Source organism: Tamandua tetradactyla, chromosome 20 (genome assembly GCF_023851605.1).
Source record: "Tamandua tetradactyla isolate mTamTet1 chromosome 20, mTamTet1.pri, whole genome shotgun sequence".
Lineage (NCBI taxonomy): Eukaryota > Metazoa > Chordata > Mammalia > Pilosa > Myrmecophagidae > Tamandua > Tamandua tetradactyla.
This window is the reverse complement of record NC_135346.1, coordinates 55,923,192-55,929,899: the sequence shown is the minus strand read 5'-3', so window position 1 is coordinate 55,929,899 and position 6,708 is coordinate 55,923,192.

The following is a 6,708-nucleotide window of genomic DNA, read 5'->3' as shown; positions in this document are numbered from 1 at the left end:
GATATACTGTAGGACTCAGATTGAGAGAAGTCCTGGACACATAGAGAAGGAAATTAATGATCTAGCCTGCCTGTCCATCCACCCATCCCTCTCTCTATCCATCTACTCACCCACCCATCCACCCATCCATCAATTCACCCATTCTTTCATCCATCCATCAACCGTCCTTGCATTCATCCTCACTCTCTCCATCCATCCTTCCATCCAGACATCTACCCACCCACCCACCCACCAATCCATGCATCTACCTATCCAACTATTTCAACCAGTGCTGTGTCTGAGACAGAACAGACAATTGAGGTAATAGCACAAAATAGAAAGCCATTGTGTTAGGGTGAGGGAATAACAGGCGATCTTTATTTTCACATTTTCAATGAAAAAAATTTTAATCGGACTGGACCCTTAAAGAAACTGAGGAATGTTGGTTAAAAAAATGTGGACACTAGCAAGAGAGAGACATGAAGCCAAATTTTGGTTCTATTTTTTTTATCATTTGGGAGAACCCGGGACACCTTTCTCAGCTCCTGTTCCCTCATATGCCCTATGGAAATGATCCACTTCCTTACTTCCTTGGTGGCAGAGAGGAATGAGCTACTCAGACCATAGGAGAGCTTAGGATGCATTTGTGGGATGGATAGAGGAGGCGGCCTCTGTGGGATGGCTCGGTGCTGCCTCTGTTACCCAGAATGATGAATCCCAATCGATCCTATACCCAAATCCAAACTTTTCTTTTCCCTGATTGGATAACAAGCGGTTAAGCCACAGGGTGGGGGCTGTAGGGGGCCAACTTTTTGGAAGGTGAATGGGAAAAGCAGGAGACAGCGGTGTTCCAGGGCCTCTCTCTAAACCTCTTTCCAAGTGGGCACATTTTCAGCCCAATTTGCCCTTGAAACTCAGAAAATTCACATGACCCGGGGCCCCAGCCGAGCACATTGTCCTAGCATGGGCCCTTGGAAAATATCAGCAGATGGAAGCCCAGGCCACTGCTCTCAGCAGCTCCCCAGGGAGCAAGCTTCTTTCCAAAAATTGAGATTATAGTTATTCAGACTTCCCAACTACCTTTGCTTCAGTAGCAGAGACGCCTAGAAGCATCCGCAGGCCATGTTGTATATGTGTGTGTGGGAGGGGGTAGGTAACAAGCAAGAGGGAAGTTCCTAGTGAAGCAGGGATGAGTCCCATATTCACCGCAACATCCCTGCAGGTGGATTCTTGGCATGGTGAGAAATTGGAGGCAATAGAAGTGACCCCAATAGGAAAGTGTATGGAGCACTATACATCTGTTCAAATGGGTAAGGGTCTAATCTGTCCAAGGGATATTAGTAAGAAAAAAAATAACAGTTGTAACAGTAACAAAAATATTGTAAAATAATACATGCAGTGGGATTCCTTCTATGCAAAAACCAAAATGCATGCAAAATAAAACTATACATTGGTATATGTTCATATACATAAATAAAAATGTGTAGGAAACAAATCTGTAAGGATATAGTTGAAACTGTTTATAGCGGCTCCCTCTGAGGAGGGAAGTAGGGTTAGGGGCATGAAAAATGAAGGGGACATTGATTTTTTTTTTTAACAACTTTATTGAGATACAATTTTCATACCATAAAATTCTCTATTTAAAGTACACCAATGTTTTTAGTCTATTTCAGAGTTGTATAGCCATTGTTACAATCAAATTTTAGAAAGTTTTCATCACCCCCAAAAGAAATGTCATACCCATTAGCAGTCACTCCTCATCTACTTTATGTGTTTATAGATTTTCCTCTTCTAGACATTTCATATAAATGTACTTTTATACTGTGTGCTCTGTTACAAGCATGCATTCTTGTGCAATGTAATAAATAGAGGCACTTTGTTTTGTTTTGTTTTTTTAAAGGCAAAACCAACAAAACGGGGTTCAGCTGTTTCTGGGGGCATGTGGAAGAGGTGGAGCAAAAATGCATTCATGCCCCTCTGGAAAGAAATTGAGCTTTGTTGAGAAGCTACCAGGGACCAGGCTCTGGGATCAGTCACTGGTACAAGTATCTTTTTCACTCTCAGCAAAACCATGAGAAGCTTTTGTCCCCATTTGCAGACGAGAAAAATGACACAGACAAGGAAAGAGGCAAGTCCAAGGTGTCAGGCTTAGGAGGCTGCTGGGATGCCCAGCTAGCGTTGTGGAGACCCCACCTGCTGCCCTGCTCTCAGAGGGTGTGTGTGGGGGGCTCCTTCTAGCACCCCCCAGAGACCGCAATGGCAGCGTTTTCATTCCTCCTTACACTCCCACGGGCACATTTTGCCTTCATCAAATAGCATATCTAAGGAAGAGAAATCCCCAGATCAGGTAAAGGAACCAAAGAGAGATAACCCCAGGGCAAGAGTGCGCCTGCCAAATCCAGGTGGCTTTTAGAAAAAAGCTCCTTCCACTTCGTTCTTAGGGGCATTTAATTGAGACGCACTTTTTGCCTCCCTCGCCTCCCATCCAGCCTTTCCTGTGGGCCTCCAGACTGCTGTGGGACGAGGAGAAGGTGGTTTTCTTTCAGCTGCCTGGGGTGGAGAAAGAAAGCAACCCCCCACCCCCACCCCCCAAGTTCTGTTCCCCTCCGGCAGAGGGGATTCTGTGCTCTGAAGAGGCAAGTTCAGAATCCAGGACTAACATTCCCAGGTGTGTCGTGTTTTCCCATCCTCATATTAGATCTAATCAATATGCAGATATGTGGAATGACTAGAAGGCAGAAGTCGGTGTCCACACCCCAATTTGAGGTGCTTCACCCCGGTCTTCCAGCCTGGGTTGTGGCACACAATGTGTTGCTTGTTTCATTTTCCAGCTCAGAGAAGCAAGAAGTTAAGGGATATAATGCTGTTTGGCAAGAAAAGAATAATACCCTGCAGAAAGAAGAAAATTCTAAGACACCTTTCCAGAATATAATATCAAGCAAGAAATGGTTTCAGCTGAAGCTGTCTCAATAAATTACTGGCATCAGAAAGTGAGGAAGTTCAGCTGTAAATGCATTTATATAAAATAATTATACGTCAAACCTTGCTACTGCTCTGTATACTTTTGTGGCTTTTAGAAACAAGATATTCTACTAGATTCTCCTTTCCTCAGGATGCAGTTATACAGGTTAGGAGAAGTCCCCAACAAATCTCCAAGGGATATAAATTCTCCCCTCTTTCATTTTTTAAAAAAAGACTCTTTACTTTGAGATACACATTTAGGGACATAATTCTCAAAGGCGAACTGGAAAATATTTCAGTGTAATTTTAGGATGTTCTTCTCTTCTCTCTTCTTGATAAACTCCTATACATCTGTCAAAGCCTGGATCAAAGTTGCCCTGCTCTGACTTGCAGATAATGCTAGTGGACCCCTCCTCTGTGCTTGCACTACCTTTTATTGATTCCCTCTGTCAGAGAACATGACACCCTGTATTCAAAGTATCGATTTCCTTCACTGCCTCCCACCACAGGCTGCAACTTCTTGAGGGCAGCGGTCACTTCTGTCTGACCCACATTGGTGACATCAGACCATGGGGTGGGCACTTAGCAAAGGATTTAATGAACGAAGGGCATGCATTCATTCTAATAACCAGTGAGCACAAGGTTATGCAGAAACATGGAGCAGGAGATTGTTTTGAAGGAGAGTAGATGCGGTATGGGGGGACAGGGCATTGGTTCATAACATTTTCTGAAAAGCTACCAGCAGCTAGTTTTACTGTAAAAGCAGTCCTGAGGGAAAAAAAGCTATTTATTTACATGCTGTACAGGTTGATCAAATCACCTTGAAAATCCCTTACGTCATCCATAAATAACAATGAAAATGACTTTGTATGCAGCCCCATAGAGAATTTTCTCAATCCATCTGATGTTTGTTGGCCAGAGTTTGTAAACAGCCCTCAACTTTTCCGTCAGTTCTCTCTTTGAGGAAGTAGGATTCTGTCACTTCGAAAAAGGTTTGCCTTCAGAAAAAGTGGATTCCACTTCATTGTTGTGACTCGGAAACTCTTAAAGTCACCCATCCCCAACTTTTTTCCAAAGGTTTTGGGCCAGGCTGGAGGGTGACCTGCCTAGGGGGGCATATTCCTGGAGGGAATGGAAGGCAGAGTGACCAGCGTGGGCTAAATACTCTATTATGCCATTGAGTCAAGGTATAAGCATTCTTTCCTTATTTATTCTCTTTTATTATATAAAAAAGCACTGCTTAATACCCTACTTCATTAAAAGCATACAGCTCACATAATGCATATATCCACATCACATGTGTGTTTTGCAAATGACTGAAACCCCTCTCAAACCAGCTTAAGAAAAAGAGGGGGACTCTTTGGCTCCTGTATTAGTCAAGGTTCTTCAGGGAAATAGAGCTGACAGGTTGCATATGTGTGTGTGATATTTACACACACATTAAGAAAATATCATATATATAAAGAGACTTATGCAACAGTCCACATGTGGATGGCAAGTCCACATTCTGTAGGTCAGGCTGCAAGTTGGGAACTCAATGAAGGTGACATTGAATTCCCCAGGAGAAGCCACAACTGGGAACGCTGATGGAAGTGAGGATGAATTCCCCCAGGAAAAGCTATCTGGAATAGAGATAGAAATTCTTCTTTCTTTCTGCTGAAATCACTGATCGTCTCTTTAAGTTCTTTGACTGATTGGATAAAGAGACAACACCCATTGCTGAAGGCAATCTCCTTTGTTGATAGTAGATGCAATCAACTCATTATAGATGAAATACCCTCAGAGTAACAAGCAGGCCAGTGCTTGTCCAAACAACTGCACACCATAACCTAGCCAAGTTGACACATGAATTAACCCTTACAGGTCATGCTGTGAAGCTTCAAAAAAGGTAGGAGTTGTGCTGGCTGGATCCTGCTTTCTCTCTTTCTGTATCTTTCTCTCTCTTTCTGTCTTCCTCCCTCCCTCCCATGACAGATAGGCTTTTGTGTGCTGTTGCCAGCCCTAGATCCACATTTTTTCCAGTTCCATGACTGGAAATGCACAGGAAACTCTTCCCCATGGTTCTGACAGAAAATTCTCAGAGAAGAACTCTGATTTGTTCAGCTTAGTGACCCACTTGCTTCTATGACAAGGGGTTTTGCTTCAGCTTGTTAAAGAAGCTGCATGATGGGTGATGGCCACACATATTAGCCATGATGGTGTATGATACCAATATGCGATATTAGCCATGATGGTGTATGATGCTAATATGTGGTATGCTTCAGATAGATTCCAGGAATCTGTATTTAAAAAAATCCCATAGAAGCTTTGATACTCACTCACAACTGAGAAACACCAATCTCTCTATAAAGTATATGTGATATGGATATAATATATCAAGTAATATATTCTACGATCCCAAGGTAACTAAAAAAAAACAATGAGGAGCTAATCTCTACCCTCCATAAATATTTAGGTCTCTATTTTGTACTCAATTTAAGGAAATGCAGGCAAATAAGGTTTGGATCTCATTGTTAAGGAGATACTCTTTCATGAGGGAGATAGAATCAAAGAAAAAGTGATAATTGGGGACAGTCATCGTTATTTAAGCACACACAGGAGGAAGCACTAACATGCTGGGAGTAATTAGGGAAGTCTTTCCTGAGGTGGGGTGGGGGGAATTTGAATAGGGTCTTGAGGGTTAAATAAAAGCTCGCCACATGGATCAGGCAAAGGAAGGGTGTTTAGCCCCAAGATAACAGAATGTTCAAGGATCTGGTGGTTTTAAGTCAGGCTTCATGGGCTCAAACCCCACCCATTCCTTTTCCCATAGGGCCTCAAGAGAATGGCCTCAGCTACACACCATCCCTGTGCCTGAATCTTCTCATTTATAAATGTGATGAACGACCTCATCCTCGTGGGGTGGTTATGATGATCATATTACCTAATTTTACAAAACAGTTTCACATACTAGGTTTTTGAGTCCAGCTGACTTTGATTTGTGTGTCTACACCATTGTTGGTTAACTGTCATCTGGTTACTTTATTCTCAGAGTCTATTTTTTTTTCACTTAAAAAATGTGGATAATAACAATACGTAGTAATTATGAAGCTTAAATGAGAGATAGTGCATGTAAAGTATTCAGTTCAAGGTCTGGTACATAGTACACACTAAATAAACCCGGCACATGATTACAGAATGAACAGTATGTGGCACACAGTAGGTGTCCAATTTTTCCTTCCGTTATAGATCAACTTGACCATGGATGAGAGCTGTCCTTGAAAATCTCATCGACCCATGAGTGTTTGCAGATGGGGTACAAGGAAGGTGGCTGCGAATTCACCTCAGTTAGGATTGCGTGTCAGGTGGGGAGGCCGTCCCTGTGCAATCCAGCTCAGCTTTCCTAGGCAGAGGCTCAGAGTCTAATGAATGGAAAGCTGACGTGCCAAGGAGCTCGTTCTGGAAGCGAAGCAAGCCCATTTGCAGAAAATCCTTCAATTGGCCGGCTCACGCAATGTGGAATGGTGGTGTGGCGGTTGTGCCAGCCTTACAAAACAGTAGGGACGGCACAGTCTCCCTTACCTCGGGCTGTTCAGGAACCGGAAATAATGTCACATGCCCCATGCTAATATGCAGTTGAATTACGTTACTGAGCAGGCAGCCCAGCCGGCTGGGAGTGAGCAGGGGTGAAATCTCTAGGGAGCCAAAACCCCGGCTATCTCCATGCCCACAGGACTGGGCCATTTGTTCCCCTTTCCAAGGCTTCCATTCAGACTGGGGAGAAGGTAC